Source organism: Ruditapes philippinarum, unplaced genomic scaffold, assembly GCF_026571515.1.
Source record: "Ruditapes philippinarum isolate M1 unplaced genomic scaffold, ASM2657151v2 ctg472_1_1_1_1, whole genome shotgun sequence".
NCBI classification, from domain to species: domain Eukaryota; kingdom Metazoa; phylum Mollusca; class Bivalvia; order Venerida; family Veneridae; genus Ruditapes; species Ruditapes philippinarum.
In genome coordinates this window covers 80,862-98,728 of record NW_026858712.1, presented here as the reverse complement: position 1 = coordinate 98,728, position 17,867 = coordinate 80,862, and the positions used below count along the sequence as shown (strand labels likewise).

Genomic DNA, 17,867 nt, shown 5'->3' with positions numbered 1-17,867 from the left:
TTGTGTTGAACTCGTGTCAGCACTGAACTTTGCAGACAACACTGGATTATGCACGCTATTGTAGAAAAGTTCAACAACTCTCGCACCGGTTTTCTTGAACTAACCATTAAAGATGTCACATGAGGGAAATGTGATCGTTAAACCAGAACAAACATTAAGGTGTGTTTTTGCTTATAAATCAAGGTTGACTTTCAAAGACAATGCAAAATAACATCATTTAAAAATTATAGGCCTTGTCTCAGGAATGTAAAAGAAAACTGACTCTGTGACAGTTATATTACTTTTTGTCTTAAGATTAAAGTACATTGCAACATGTGAACAATAGTAAGCAGTCAAATAATTAAACGGAAATGCATTTTAAAAATAATCATGACCAATATAAAAAAGTGATGCTACTGGATGCAAACCTCGAGCATCGGCTAAAATATATTTTAACTGTCAACAAATGAAAATGGTACTTACTTTATAGTTTAGAAACATTTTTTAGAAATTGTTTTCATAAGTTTTGATCAAGGACCGAACCTTTATGAAATACAATTTTAATTATATTAATATTGTTGTTTTGGTAAGGAGTAGGAATTCAATTATGTATTTATCCATAAATTAATTCATTACTATCAAATCAACTGTTGTTGACATTCAAAATGAGAATAAAATGCATTTAATATGTAACAAAGGGATTTGAAGTAGCAATTGTGTTGTCGTCATTTCGAAGGATATGTAAATGTGTATCATATAAAACTGTGACACATGTAAAAGTAAAGTACAAATAAATGTCAAATTCATGATATATGTGAATATTGATTATAAACATTTCATTCTACTGCATGCGTATTGTTTGTTATAATGTTTAAGTATAGTAAATCATTTATACAATTTTAATTGTTCACTGCAAGAATTGACAATAGTATCACGTACGCACAGCAATTTAAATATTTTAAGTAAAATGACAAAATGGGGTTTTATTATATTAAAATGTACAAAACAACTCATACATAAGCTTCATAATATGCAAATACTTTTATTATATCTTTATTTGAAGAAGGTGTTTGTTCATATTACTCATAGAAATACTTTAGAATCAAACCGCAATATAATTTGGAAACGAACAAGTAGATATTCAAGCAATATTATTTATTCAACATATGACGGAATACCTTATATAAAGCGTGTCCTTACTTCATAACGTCACTTCAATATTGTCTGATGTATATGGGTGTAAAGTTATATCTTTTTTTTAAATAACGGTTCAAAAAGCACATTGTTTAAATAATGGTTTGGTAGCTTCTCGAAAAAGTTATAACATGAAATGTCATTGTTATTGTACACACATTAATATTATACGAATAAAATATTCCGGAACAAAATATAATGCTGCTTTTAAATTAAGGCTTTAAACTGTTTAGCAAATGATGTTGTCCACATGTCATTTGCAATAATAAGAATATATAATTACACATTTCTTTCATACAGGTATTTAGGAAGTTATATTTTTGATTTTTATTAATTCAAACAAACACATTGTAGAAAGTATAACAGTTTTAAGAAAATTGAACCTTTATATACTTTTAAGATCCGCAAAATGTATTCTGACAAAGATACTGGCTTCAGTGTCATTTTTTTATACCATTTAAGTTCTTAAAAGGGATTGTGAGTACTGTATATGTGAAAAATTTCCTAGGATCAGTTTGGAGGAGGTATAAATTCACTCCGTTCATATTATCAAATATGTTTTAGTTCCGATCGTTGAAGATCGTTCAGGACGACATAATTGTTGTGAATACATGTTATGTGATATTTTAATTTTCTTCTGTTTGACCGTTTCATCTTGGGTGAGTCCAGTATTCCTACTGGAATACTGTATAATCATCCATAGGATATATATTTTTCCTCCTTTTTAAATTTGTCTTTTAACGTCTTGTCTGCGATATGCAGCTTTCATCACTTCAGATCCCCTTTTAAAATGCCACTATGTGCAGTTCCACCCATTGTTTTCTCGTTTTAGGGTACACGTATGTTTTATTTTTAATTGGGTACCATACGCCGTCTGTCATGCAATGGCACTAATCAGCTACATTGAAGTTTCTAAGTAACCCACCCTACGAAAACATTTGCGGATGTTTGTAAATTTAAAATTTAACTATTACCATGATTTAAAGCTAAATTTTGCTCAGACACTTGCTAGGAGCGTGGAAGGTTACTTGCACTTTACAGTTTCGTCCATGAACAGACTTATTCAAACCAAGTCTGCAGCATTCTCAATTTTGACGGTTTGAGCGTAATTTCGAAATTCCGTTTTTTCTCTATTTTACATTTTTAGAAGCAGAAGCATATTTTGAATTTGTGTTTTCTCGTTTAAAGACATGCTGCTTTAACGAAGGCAAACTGAGAATAGTCCTCAACAATCATAACATAATTTGGTAACATATTATTTTATTTCTCATTCTCTATCTTTACGAGTTCAAGGATATAACATCAAATTAAGATGCATTGTTTATTGTCCTATCCTAAGATATTTACGGAATATGCATAATTATGTGACCATTTTGTTTCCTTATTGAAACACGCAGTTTATATTAATGTTAATGCTTTCAAAAATAATAATTGTGCATATAATTAACATTATCGTATTGTTTGATAGCTGTCAAGTCTGTTCAGTCGAATTTATAAGCATTGGTACTTAAAGGACATTGCCATTTGGATAACACCCTACCTGGCGGTCTAGTAAAAGGATACAAGGAGAAAATGAAGCCGAATTTTGTGAAAATTTGTTTCGTTATTCTCTTGTTATCAAGTTTTGCATCTACTTTGGTTTCGTCGGCAATTTGGCAATGGATTGATCCAAAACATCCGAAGGCCGTGGCATCCAAAGAACGTATTGCACAAGAGCTTGGTAGACGTCCTATCAAGTGTATATTTGCCCTTGAAAGAGTTGACGTGAGTATATTAATGCATACAATTATTTATTTATTTAAAATACAGACTTTTTAAAATGCACCTGTACAAGTATTAAATTAAATTTAAAGATATTAATCTTAGATTGTAATATGATAAATAGTCTAAACTATATCTTTTCTATGCCTGATAATAATTAGTAAAACATACTTTTTAAAGGCATATTATGCCTTAGAAATACAGTGAAGCCTTGCAAATCCGAACCCTTCTCGGAATCCTTTCTTATCCGAAGTGTTCGGTCCCGATTTTATTTGTTCTAGTTTCAATAGTAAAAACCTTTCGGATCCGGAACCTGTCTACTCTGAAATCCGGACGATTTGTTCAATTTGTGTGATCCGAACAGATCTTGCTAAATGTCACACTTACATTCAAAATAACAAATAATCGCACATCTTGCAGGTGTAAAAATACACCAAAATGATAAGAGTATTTTCGCCTGATTAATGGTTGAAACGTATGATCTGCGCAGGTGTGAAAATAACACTTAGCTTGCCTTGATAACTACTCTAATTGCTTAATTGTTTTCGCCATCTTTAATATATATTTTGATATAATGCTATACAAATAACTTTTAATCTTTTGTAAGAATTTAATGACATGGGATTAAATAACGGAAAGTAATGGAAACTGTCAGTGAATTCGGATAATCGCTGAATCGGATAGCGTAAACAACAATTATTGACAAATGCTAGTCCGAATATTTATTTATTTATTTATTTATTTATTTTTGTATTCACATGTATTTTAATGAACGATAAGAGATTGCAAAAATAAAATATTTATATCGCAATTTGTTATGCATTCCCGTTTTCTTTTAATAAACTGTTCTGCGCTTCACATGAAAAAAAAACATGCAAAAAACCTTCTAATCTGAAAACCTTTCTAATCCGAACTTTTCTTCTGGTCCGGACGAGTTCGGATTAGACAGCTACAATTCTTTAATTTCTATTTCTCAGAAGCCTTTTAAATTTGATTTACTTTTATAATTTCTAAAAAGTTACTCATTGGCCAATGACCTGAACCATCATTTTCATCTGTTGTTGCATTTTATTGTTTTGTTTTGGCAATAAGTACAATTATAAGTGAATAAGTATTTTGTATGAAAGTCAAAATACTACTTTGTTTACATTTTGCTACTTTTATGACAAATAATTTCACATTTATCGCCACTTTCTCCAGAAAATTCTCTAAACAAATATTTAAACATTGAAATGTTCATATTTGCCCTTCCTAACAAGTGAATGTTTATTTGTTCCGGAGACATATGTGTCTTTAAAAGAAAAAGGTTACTGTACTGTGCTCCTCTTAGTTCTCGGTACTTAATGCTTTGAAACCAAGAAAGAAAACGAAAAACTTATAGTACAATAATATAAGCTTTAACGTACGTTTACAGGTATATTCTGCTTTATGACAAAATAACACAACAACATATTCAATCAAAATCAGATTTAATGGGCCAGACGTAGACCATAGGTCATACATTTTGAAAACACTATGTCATCATTTAAATCGTGGTAAATGGTGTTGCACACAAGCTATGTTCATGCTTTGGTTAAAATGACTAAATGTTATATTGCTCAGCTTTAAATATTTAAACTATCTTTACTTTGTATCTGAAAATATTTTTTTGCGAAAAACAGGAATGGCGATTGTTACAGATATATGCATACATTTAAACGGTCAATGGCGATATTTTACAGAAATTCATACATATTGTTCTGTTGTAAGATTAAATCTATAGATTTAAAACATTTTGCACAAAATTGTACTGTTTAGGTATATAAGTCTGAAATCTGGAAACAAAGTGATTCTTCGGAAGCATTAATCACAAATGCCTTAAATGTGTCAATTTTCACTCAAAGACATGTTAAAATTGGTCACATGGAAATACATGTATGCCATTACCGTGAAATAAGTGATGACGCGAAATTAGTGGTTATAAGTATAAACAATTTTTTTATATAAATATATCATAATAGTAATAATCGTTCTACACAGGTATAGCTTTTTGTTTTTGTGTTACCATTCTTTAAATTTCGCCAGCCATGGAAACGGATTTTTGTATATTATCATTTATTCGGCTGCGAAGCACCCAAGTCTTATATGATTTTTAATAAGATGCATGATTTACTGCGGAATGACACCATTTATTTTGCGAGCCATTAATAAAATCGCAAGTGGAGAAAAACATTGATATACATCAGCTTTACACTTCATGACCAATGTCAAATTTCTGGCTTTTTTGCAAACATTTTTGTTTACAGTTTCTTCAAATGGAAAGACAATGTTTTCTTATCTCCGTATACAAATTATGGACAGTGCAACTGTATGTAGTTTTCCGAGACTTAATATCGTGGAACCAGGCTAAAATTAAATCATGCGTAAATACGTTCTCTCAAGGGGAACTGTTTGGACAAAAAGCATGGATGTAGGAGATGTTGCATTGCACTGTCATAAAACATTTACATTAATATATCAATTTGTTGTCATTTAGAAACTAGGAAACAAGTTTGTTTTGGAGAAATTTATCTCTCTTATGTTTGTATTTTTCTTTTGAGATAATTTAAATAGTTCTGTGCGAAAAAGTTCTGGTTTCAAACATCTAAGAAGCTGCCTTTTATAAATAGTAAGGCGAGGTCACACGTGTGCCGTTTTAATTTGGTTAGATTTTGTAACGGTATGATGCCTTTAATGTCTTATATACTATGTTGATGTTTTATCGTCTGTCGTTTGCTTATTGAAAGTTTGTACATCGTTAATTGATCAAGACTTTATGATAAACCATTACGAGCAACACTGTCTATATTTAAATAATACATAGTGTCGGGTTTCTGGCACTTTACAACACTGACTGAAGCGTACCTGTCATAGTATGAAACGAGTACTACTAGTACCGACGTTATATATATTTTTGTCGTAACGCTTCACTTTACTTTCAACAACTGAGCAGATCTAAACAGACATTCGTCTAGGAAGCATTTCATTCGGCTCTTTTAAAGATATGCAGTGCATAGATGACCATTCCTTCGCTACCATTTTACGCGTGCGTATGACATCGCTTGTATCAAAATGAAAATATTTTCTGGACATGTTAGTTTTTCTAGAAACAAAAAGGCAATGGTTTGCCTATAGTGCACCAAGCTCGTTGAAATATAGACATAAAGAGTAATAACTATACTTGTTAGACTAATACAGCCAATATAAGCATTTTCAAACGGAATAAACATTTTGCAAATTAAGCATATACTTTTTCTTGTAAAGGAACAATATTATTTTGACTCAAAAAATAATTGAAAAAAGCTACAAATTTCATAAAATAATGCTGCTTAAAGAAATAAGGAGAACATAATGATGAAGTGTAGATAAGATGTATTTGCATTGTAGACTATCAATGATCACGGAAATGTACCTTGATGTTTTTTTTTTACAGCCAGCAATTTATACAGAGGAATTTCGAATTAGATTTGAAGCTGTTCGGATTGTTAACCCAAGTATAGTGGTATGATTTGTTGTATTTATTTTCCCCTCATTCATTTATTTCAGTGATACAGATCATTTTAGAATCATAAAAAAGAATCAGATTTAAAATCCGTTATCAAGCATTTTTCTATGCATTACATTAAGATATTTTGCAAACGTATATGTCTAGAAATATATCTTTTATTGACGTTCCTAGTCAGTCAAAATAATAGTTCTCAAAAAATTATTTGCTATTATAGTTGAAATTTAATTGGTCTTCTTTTGACCCTTAATAAATCAGATGTCATTTACCTTTTGCTTGTATGTCTTTATTTTCGTTTTTGACTTGATTGATTTTTTATTGACAGGAAATATGCTAAGGTGATGTTATATGGGATATTTGGGGCGCTGGGAAGGTTCATAATCATGGCTGTTGGCCTAAATAAACAAGACTGTGTAAAACTACATCATTATATACAGTATGCAGACTTCTTTCGGACACAGATACGAATTTGAGTTTGATAAGTAGATGCGATTCAATTCAATTCTGCAATTCAAAAATAAATTAAAAAAAAAAGATGCCCACAATAGAAATTGTCTGATTTTTTGGTTGTTGTTCGTTTTTGTTTGTTGTTGGCTTTTTTTGTCGTTTTTTCTAACTTCTTTATTTCTCTCCCGTTTTGCTTGCTTAATAATAAAAGAAGATGAACATTTTAATTAACTGATTAAAACTTCCAACATAAAACGTTTCAGTACTTACAGAATTCGGTGTTTCTATTAAATTTCCCGCTTATCCCCGCAATTATGAACGACGGGGCACCTGAGGGCTTCAGAAAGCTTGAACATCGCTTCACGACATTTACAGTGTTGTTTTGACTTAAAATCCATCAAACCAGAAAATAAAACACAAACATGTACTAATTAGTATTGTTCCTATTCTTACCAAGGATTTGCTCAAACATCTCTGTACCAAGATAAGTCAGCAATGATATTTTAAAATTTAAGAAGGTAAAAAAGACATTTTAAACATAAACTGAATTCCGTGAATAAAAGTCTCGCCTGTAACAGTTGTGTTATTGATATATTTGCTTGATATTGTTTACCTACCTAAATTCAGTCTTATTGTGTGTTCTAAAAATCATTTTCGCAAGTGACACAATATTTTAGAAAAAATATTGAATGCTGTAATATTTCCTGAGAAGAATAGTGTTAGTTGCTTCTCAACATTCAACGCATATTCACAAGTACTTTATAATTGTAATTTAATAAATACTAAGTTCATTATAAGCTTTATCAATAAAACTATATAGCCGAATATTAATACTTCTTTTATTAAAAAAACCAACACAAGTATATGGTTACCTCTTGAACGACAAATATTGAATTATACCTTTGCATAACAAAGGAACATTATTATATTAATAAGATAGATAAATTGCCTTTAAAAATAAAAATCTATAGCACAGTCATTTGCAAAAATACAAGAGATACATTTGAAATGAAATGATGAAAAAAGAGAAAATAAGAATCTCTAAGGAAAGCCCATAGCGGCAAATTTGAAAATGTTGCAGGCTCTGTTTGATTGAGAATGTTCATGGACGGTTCTGCCAAATGAAAACTACCGTCCACGCATTCTAGCACAGGCTTAAGCAGAATTTAACATTTAAACATGAAATAGTAAAATTTTGAATTTAGAAACATCCGCAGATGTGTTCATACGGCGGTTATTACGGAACCTGCAATGTGGTCTTTCCATAAAATGCGGCGTATGGTCCCAAAGTAATACAATGCGTGTTGCCTAAACGAGTAAACACTGGGAGGAACTAAACAAAATTATATTTTGAAAGGGGATAAGAGGTAATGAAGTCTGCATATCAAAGATAAGAAGTAAACAGACAAAGTTAAAAAGCGGGCAACATATCCTAATGGTGATTCAACATTATTCAAGTTGTAATATTAGAATCACCCTTCCAGAAAATGCCAAATATTAAAAACTAAAAATACCACAAACACAACAGTAATGTCGTGCTGAACGATCTTTAAGAATATTTAAGCCTGGAAGAAACGGTTTGAATGAAATTGTAAATGATATATAATATTTTGGTTATGACCATCATTCATCGGATTAAAAAAGAAACAAAACATCAGCCCATCTGATGTCCATAAAGTAAACATACCATTCTGAAATGTAACAAAGATCATCTATCATACTTTAAATTGAAAAAAGAAATGAAAAACAAAATAACGAGGACATAGTATTTAGTTATAAATTGGTAAGCTCTTAAGGCCCGGTCACACAGCCCTCCACAGGCGTATCGCGGCCGAATAACGGCCAAAAATTTCTGCCCGTGAAGCAGACGCTGTTGGACGCTTTGAGGTCGCGATAAAGACGCGATTCAGCCGTACTTTACCCGTCGTTACACGCGGTAAGAAATTCACACGCGGTTGGCCGCGCGAAAAAGTTTTGGGCTGCCCAAAAATTTAGACCGCGGGTAATCGCGGGCGGTAAACGTGGTACACACGCGGTAAAGACGCGGTACAGACGCGGAACGAACGTGTAAGGACGTGCTTCGGCCGCGGTTAAGACGTGGTTACACGCGGTAGGACGCGAAATTTTAGAGGGTAATCGCGGGTTGAGCACGGTCATAGCACGTTTGTTCCGCGTCTGTACCGCGTTGTTATCACGTGCATTAGCGTGTGTACCGCGTGTAAGCACGGACAAACGCCTTTCTCCGCGTAAACAGCGCGCCCCAATACCGGCCTATTCACGTTCAATTGCGTCTTGTACACGTCCCAAATACGATTGTCCACGGCCTAATTGCGTCCGTACAACGTCTATTTTTGGGAAAATAAAAAGAGCTATTTGCCGAGCATATGTCAGTTGTGCTCCAGACGTCAAGGGGTGAATATGGATCCCCGTCACCGTAATGACCTCGTCTTGCTGCTCCAGCAGCATCAGAACCAAGTGGTACAGGTCCATCACCTCCACATTGACAGAAGAAGACGAAGGAGGAGGAGGAGGGTGGTCCGGAACATCTGGGAGCGCGACTGGATTGGCAGGAGACCTGAGCTGGGGCTGTACGATCGTCTCATGGTGGAGCTCCGTAATGAAGATCCAAGGGCCTTCCAGAACTTCATGAGAATGCCACCTGCCATGTTCGATGAAATTGTGCAGAAACTGACACCAGCCCTTACCAAGGAGACAACAAACTGGCGAGCACCCCTTGATCCAGGCCTGAAGGTTGCCCTCACCCTGAGGCACCTTGCTTCTGGCGCCAAGTACCGTGAGATGCAGTATGGCTGGAGGGTCCCTCACAACACCATCAGTCTGGTGTTGCGCGAAGTGTGTGCGGCCATCGTCGAGGAGTTCCGTGATGAGCTGCTCGCGCCACCACAGACTGCTGCAGAGTGGCGTCAGATTAGTGACAATTGGATGAACAGTTGGAACTTTCCGCATGTCATTGGTGCAATAGACGGCAAGCACATTGCCTGTAAATCTCCTGCCAACACTGGGTCCGACTACTTCAACTACAAGGGCTTCTTCAGTGTCATCCTCCTGGCAGTCGTCACATCTGACTACAAGTTCCTCTGGATAGACGTCAGCGGCAAGGGGTCTTCGTCTGATGCCCACATCTACAATGCAAGTGATTTCAGAGAGGGTCTCCAGAACAGCCCGGTTCGACTGCTTTATTATACCCGTGGTAGGCCGCGGTACCGCCGCGCTTCAACCGCAATAAGGACGCGGAACAGTCGCCAGCGTCTGTTCTGCGGGCATACCACGGATAAACCGCGGGTAAGCCAATTTTGCACATTTTCTACCACGGGCAACCGCGGGCAAAAAGAAATCGCGAAATTTTACCCGCGATACAGACGCGAAAGGCTGTGTGACCGGGCCTTAAATTAGTAAATACACTGAGCGTTTACTGATACATGAAGTTAAAATGCAAGAACCCGAGGAAAGTGTTGCGCTGATTCAAGGAAGGGTAGTATAATATGTTTTTATTTTTGTTCCTTTGGAATTTTAATCTTTCTGGACAGAAAAGTGCTTATACGTAAATTAAATGGATGCCTATTCTTCAGCAACAAATCTTTTCTGTAACTAAAATCCTGAATATTTTTCTATCCGCCCATTCTTTACAAGCATTTGTATTGGTTATCTCGTTAATGAATCCTGACATCTGTCAGACATTCTATTAAGGAACTTATAATTAATCTCTTTAAAACCCTATACAGACATGTTTAACGCGCTAGGTTTGTCAAGAAAATAAACTCGTTGAATACAAAATCTAATTTTACGATTGTTTGAGCATTCATTGTGTGAATAATTCTGTTCTGAATACAAAATTTGCTAATTATTTAGTTTTGTTTTGGTATTTATATATTAACATTCCTCTTTACCTTTACATTAACATTGTGCGTATGTTAAAAATACGATATTATTACAATGAACCTTTTTATGTCAATAAATGTCTTTTGAAAATGACAATGGTTCACAATAGAAGGCCTGCGATAATACCATTGTTAATTATCATGATTGCTTAATTACCTAAGTATCTTAAGGCCTCAACAGACGGTAGGATTTTGAAGTACAACACCAATTAAAAGTAAGATGTACAGACAAATCTTAATGTGTGAAGGCTACTATTTCTTGATTTCGGAAACCTTATGTCTAGATGTAAGGGATAGGACATGTTCTATTTTGAAAATCTTGTCGTACCGATTTTTATAGACCTCCCACAATGACAAGTAACAGATAACCAAATTATCTCCTGATAATGGGTGTAATGAATGAAATTCCAGAACAATTAGGGCTAAAAGGTAAACATAGTAGTAAGATGGGGTAAAAATGATGTTGAAAAACTCTTTAGGAGACCTAATGTTGTGTTATGTTCGAATCCCAAATTATTCCGAAAATAATTATGTCAAGGTATTGAATTGTTCTCTAATTAGGGGAGGGGAGGTAGTTTGTAGGCGGCCAGATAGCTTAGTCAGCAGAGCCGCAGTACGGTATTCCGAGGGTCCCAGGTTTGAGTCTCGGTCAGGCTTCACATTAAAAATATATATATATATATTTTTTTTTTTTTTAAATGGAGGTGTTTCAATCATTACTCATGGCGAAAAAAGTATTTAGTGAGTAAAAGTATGTAAAGGATCAATGTAAAGGGGTCCTTTTTAGGGGAAACCTCAGATGATTCTTACAGTGTAGAATTACCGTCTGAATGCAAGTGTTGTATAGCTTTGAAAATTGTACATCTTTTCTCTAATTAGTGCTGTACAACTAAATCCTACCGTCTGTTGAGGCCTTTACTTGACAATAGGCCACAAAAATATACTTTATAAATGTTATTAGTATAATGTGACGAATATGATCCGATATTACATATATAAATATAGCAGATTATTTATTGTTTTAGAACAAGATATTATTGTTCACTACATTACTCACACCTGTGTCAACATTGTTTTGCAAAGGCCTATATCTCAAAATGTACATTTCTATTTTTTCCCTAAATATTTGTAATACCTATTGAACAAGTGGCCCCAACGTATGCCAATCAACTGTAAAATGATACGAGAAGTAAACACTCAATTGGCTGTATTCTATAGACATTCCTGTTTATAACATTTGAATACAATTGTTACTAGTTTGGTAGTATCCATAGGAATATATTTGCGTAAATGTAACTAAAAAAACAACGTTCTAAGTGTAATATAAAGAATGTACATTTTTGTATAGAAACATATAGAAAACATTACTTTTGTTTGAAATATGACGATGAAACGCGAAATTGGAAAATTGATTGAATTACATTATTCTGATAGTTTAATATCTTCGATCTTGTCTGTATATATCCTAATAAGAAACTGTTCCCCTAAAGAAAGTACGGCAACTGCTATGAATTACATACCAGAAAATAACATAGCCTGATGACAGCTTGTCAAAATTGTCCTAAGGCTTTTCCTTTACTTTATTTAATTCTGTCTGAGCCATTTATATTATTTATGCATGAAGCTATAATTAGTTACTATTTATGTTTAATATATTGGTTTACAGAAAAGAGCATATGCAATCATTTGCCTTCACCATCAAGATATTTAGATATTTATCATACACCAATAATATATATATTTTTGTCCCTAAAATATCTCTATTATGGTAACTGATTTTAAAACAAGATAAAAGCTTGGCAAATATTTTATTTGATTAAAATGTGTCCCTTTTTGATATTTCCAGATCTAAAGTTTACATAAAATTGTACATTTATTTTGGAATTTAGTCATACAACGGTGCTATATTCAGCACTTTTATTTCCTTTCTGTCAACAAGTCACACGCACGTCGTTGACAGTTCCTAGCATGTATTACTACCGTTCAGGAACATGTTTAAGTCCATCTAAGGCAAACTCAATTTTTTTATCATTTTGAAGGATGTTATCACAATGATTGTTTGTTTTGGGTTTTACGTCACATCGACACAGTATAGGTCATATCGCGACGTTCCAGCTTTACAGGTGGAGGGACACCTCAGGTGCCCTTCCGTGCATTATTTCAGGCACGAACGGGCAACGAGTAGAACCAATGACGTTCCGTAAGTTTGCTGGATATCTTCCTCACATGAAAGAATCCAAAGTCCCTGTCGGGATTCGAACCCACAGCGGTGAGTGGCAAGTGGTTTGAAGTCAACGACCTAAACCACTCACAATGATTGTAATGGAATTGAAAGAAAACTAAAAAACCTTACTAGTCTATCTACCAATACAGTAATGTATTGCACCTAAACTGCATAAGAGTAATATGTTTAATGGGTTTATTTTGAAACCAGTACAAAAATTATATCATATCATCGTTTGAAACGATGCGTTTTATTTAAAAAAAGACTTGATTAAATACATATCTCAGCGGACCATTTAAAAGCTATCAAGCAGATATTAGTACTAATTCTATTTTTTTATTTTACAAAAAGCATTTGATGAATATACCGATGTTTAATAACGATTGCTATGTAATAAAATAAATAAATCTAGTTCTTAAAAAATGCTGATGATGTCAAAAATGAATATATATTGGACAAAATTAAATTCAGTAAACACAAATATGTTCGTTGCTTTGATCCCGTGGCGAGGCAATTTTTTCCATAATAATTGAGATCGGACATTTAATGTAATGTTCATTTACGGGAGAAGTTGTCGGTCCATTGTAGAGGCACTAGTATCTACTGGATAGTTATGATAATTCAGGAAAGTCGGCTAGAAAATCTATCGCTACTGATAGGACCAGAAATGTGTTAAAATCAGCTAAGAGTCAAATACAAGTTACTGAAAATACATCAAGAAGATATCCATTCAAAGGGACTGATTGTATCTGTCATAAAATGAGATCTTTTGTACGAATGGACTACCGGGATTCAAAACGATATGTGGTTTATAAGGTTGTTATTCAAGCATTTGAAAAAAACATTTGATGTGTAAAGGCAAAATAGATCATACAAACAAAGAGATGCTTCAAGGACAAAGATACAATTTCTGGGATTTCAAAATTTATTTTTTTTACAATAAAAAACAACATTTATTCAGTATTTATCCAATATCTGAAAGTTGTATATTACAAATATTTATAAACATATATTGGCGTGACCTTGACATAATGCTATACAATACTGAATCAATAATCAAACCACTTGTCCCTCACCGCTGTGAGTTCGAATCCCGACATGGACTTTGGATTATTTCATGTGAGGAAGCTATCCAGCTAGCTTACGGAACTTCGGTGGTTCTACTCAGGTGCCCGTGCGTGCCTGAAAAATGCACGGAAGGGCAGCTGAGTTCTTCCTCCACCAGTAAAGCTGGGTCGTCGCCATTTTACCTATACTGTGTTAGTGTGACGAAAACCCAATCAAAATCAGATAATCATACATGGTCTGAAGTTATTTTCGAGGTAAAACAAATGTTGCAATGTTGTTTACTGTCCTTTTCTATGGTCTTAAATAAGCATTAAAAATTACAGAAAGTGTTTTTGTCTGAAATGTCCATAATCTGGTGTACCTACTCACATAAGATAATAAACTGTTTGGTATCCCGAAAGGAAGTCGTTCATAAAACTATTACTTTCGTTTATAAAAGTACTTGCATATCTCAAACATAACATGCATCCTATAAGAAAATGCACAACCAAATTCGATTGGATATTTTCTTGCAAATTTAAAACAGATAATAAATGTTTAGAATATCTGAGGAATGTGTAAGTTATTTCATCCAGTTATCTTGATTAGGAAATGTTTCCATCAGTTGATTTATTAAAAAACAACGTGAAAGGAATAAAAAAAATGTCTTCGAATTCCGAAAATAATGATTTCTATATACGATTGTGACATGTAATAATTTTCCTATTTTAACACAAATTCAAAGTAATACCTAAATAAGAATATATCATTTCTTGTTGTCGTATTAATGTGAAAATGATAAAATAAGATACTTATTAGATGATCCAATAATCAACAAGAAATGTCGATGTTTGCAAGTGTCAAATAAAGTTCCTGCCACAAAACTTGTAACTGTCAATGCATTATACTGTTTTCTATGTCTAAGTCCTGTGCGATATTAAACATATTGTGTACAAAACAAGAAAGAATCCTTTTTTAGTTTTATTTGTTTAAAGATTTTTTATTTATTTATTCATTCATTGTATATTCTGGTCATTAATTGAATGACAACATGTCAACTATAATGACATCGAATGTCTACATTAAACGGTACCTTTTATCATAGAGAATTTATACTCATAATCAACTAATATATTTTCTGCACAAGTTATTGGCCACTTTATAGCTTATTCTTTAACTATTTTTAGATAACGCATTCTAAAAAACATCAAAGAAAGTCTAGAATGAAAACAAAACATTATTTTCCTACTAGTAATCTTAGTTATTGGATTACAAATGTCATGGAGCCGTTTGCTTGAAAAATTGACATGTCTAACTTATTGTAGAGAAATCGTTTCTGGTGAATGTGCTATTTAAAGGTCAAATGATCTGAAATATTCCTTTACTTTTCTATTGAACATGTACTTATATGTTTGTATTCTTAAAAGTTAAATTTTTGTTTTGTATGGATAATTACATAGCGCAATTCATTTTTAACTTACTAAAATAGAGAAAAAAAACAGAATCCTCAAAGAAAGCTCAACACGGCCAAATTGAAAATGTTGCAGGCTCAGTTTGATTGAGCTTGTTCATGGACGGTACTGTCAAGTGCAGGTTAACGTCCACGCCTCCTACCACCGCCTTAAGGAGAATTTAACATTTAAACACGACACATGCTGAAAGTTTAAATTTAGAAACATCTGCAGATGTGTTCATATGGCGGTTATCATGGAACTTTAAATGTGACACATTTGTACAATTCCATGAAAACTGGCGTATGGTCCCCAAATAAAAAAATGCGTATGCCCTAAACGAGAAAACAATGGGCGGAACTAAATAAAATGGAATTTTGAAAGGGAATCTGAGGTAATGAAGCTTGCATATCACAGATAAGACGTCAAAAGACAATTTAAAAAGCAGGCAACATATCCTTAGGGTGATAAGACAGTAATCAAGTAGGAATACTGGAACCACCAAAGTTGAAAAAGGCCAAATAGAAGAAACTAAAAATACCACATAACATGTATACACAACACTTATGTCGTCTTGTACGATCTTCAAGGATCAAAAATAACATCTTTGATTAAATGTACGGGGAGTCTTTGTACGGCCGCAACACGGCACAAATAACACAGATGTGACCATAAATAGAGAAAAGCAGAATCCCTAAAGAAAGCACAACACGGCAAAATTGAAAATGTTGCAGACTTGGTTTGATTCAGCCTGTTCATGGACGGTACTGGAAAGTGCATGTTACCGTCCACGGCCCCTAACACATAAAACCTGAACCTAAAAGTATTCTGAAAAAAAGGCAAAAAGTAATCAAAAGTGAAAGCTTACATTAATCAATGGTTTTAACAATTGTTTAGTTACGTTTATCATGATAGTATATAAATCTTATTGTTAAATTACCAAACCCATTGCCAAAGGTAGGGTTAGATTTAATGCTTAACTAAAAACAATCCGTGCACAATCAAGTTCAAAATATGAAAAAATTGTCCATTTACCTGACTATTACAAGAACGAATTGTAATGTAACAGCTTTTTCGAAACGGCGACAAAGAAGCAATATTACTGTAACATTTGTTTTTTCCAAAGTACAATTGTATTTCAGCGCGAAATCATCAAGGTAACGAAATAGCGAGTTTCATAAAAGTAACCAACACTTTATGTAAAGAAAATGTCCCCTTGATAGTGTGAGATATTTATCACAGTTTCAACGAATCGATCAAAAGAATATAGCACTTACTGACATTTTGTTTAATGTCAAGAAAGTATTGTTGAATTAATTTGTAATGTACTTGATGACATTGAAAAAAACAATTATTTGAAGATTTCAATACATTTCTTAAATAATCAAATAAGTAATTCGATTAAAGTTCAGCACAAAAAGCCAATAAGTGTCCTGATAAAAGCTGTTTACTTTTGATTGAGATGACCATACTACCTGTAGAGAGCTAATTACAAACTTAATGTTCATGACACGACATTTCGACAGCAAAACTAAAAAATCATAATTATAGTTTCTTATTATATTATTTACCAGGTAAATGAAAACAAAGAAGTGAAAGAAAAGGAATGTAAAAGGAATAATAATTACAACATTATAACTGGTTCGGGCGGCAATTACATCTTTTGTTTCCTTTTTGTTGCTTTTTTAATGTTAAGTAAGAAATCAATTAACAAATCAGGTACATAAAATTTGATATAATTTCAAAACATGCCTTTCTTAGTTTCATCTAAACAGAAAAAAAAATTATCTTGTGTAGTATTCCCATTTTATACCAGTTTCTCCATTAAAGATAATTAAAACATTATTAAATTCCACGTTCTGTATATTAAGTTTATACGAAAAACAAAAAGGGGCTAGTTTAAAAATAAATGTTTATGCATATCAAAATATATTCAAAACGAATGTATTCTGCTCAGATTAAAAATAAAAATGTTTGGTAATGCAATGTTAATGTTGTAGTCATAGAATGATGCATGTCATTAGTTTCTTTTAAATATTTACAATTCTTTTAGTACTAATACATCGAAGGATTTTTGCAATATTTAAAGAAATGAGTTACGCACATACGCACATGTAAAAGTACATAGACTTTTTAACAAAATGGAGTAATACAAATTGAATAAGAGATCAGTGTTCCTTGGATACATCAGTTTTGATAATGTATACACGTATATATACCATACCTTGTATATTATGATTATTTACGTGTCCTTTGTAATATATTTCCTTCCTAAGAGTATTATAAATCTACACATGAAGCTGTCATTACAGCTATTCATAAACTGAACTAGTACTTCGCAA

The 17,867-nt window shown here is 33.1% G+C and overlaps 1 long non-coding RNA gene across 1 annotated transcript; it reads left to right on the top strand.

Moving 5' to 3' along the window:
- The first annotated feature begins 1,507 nt into the window (after positions 1-1,507).
- LOC132754020 (uncharacterized) lies at positions 1,508-6,455 on the top strand. The gene is made up of 2 exons (XR_009629031.1): positions 1,508-2,937; positions 6,386-6,455. It is a non-coding gene; the product is annotated as an uncharacterized LOC132754020 (long non-coding RNA).
- Positions 6,456-17,867: the final 11,412 nt, after the last annotated feature.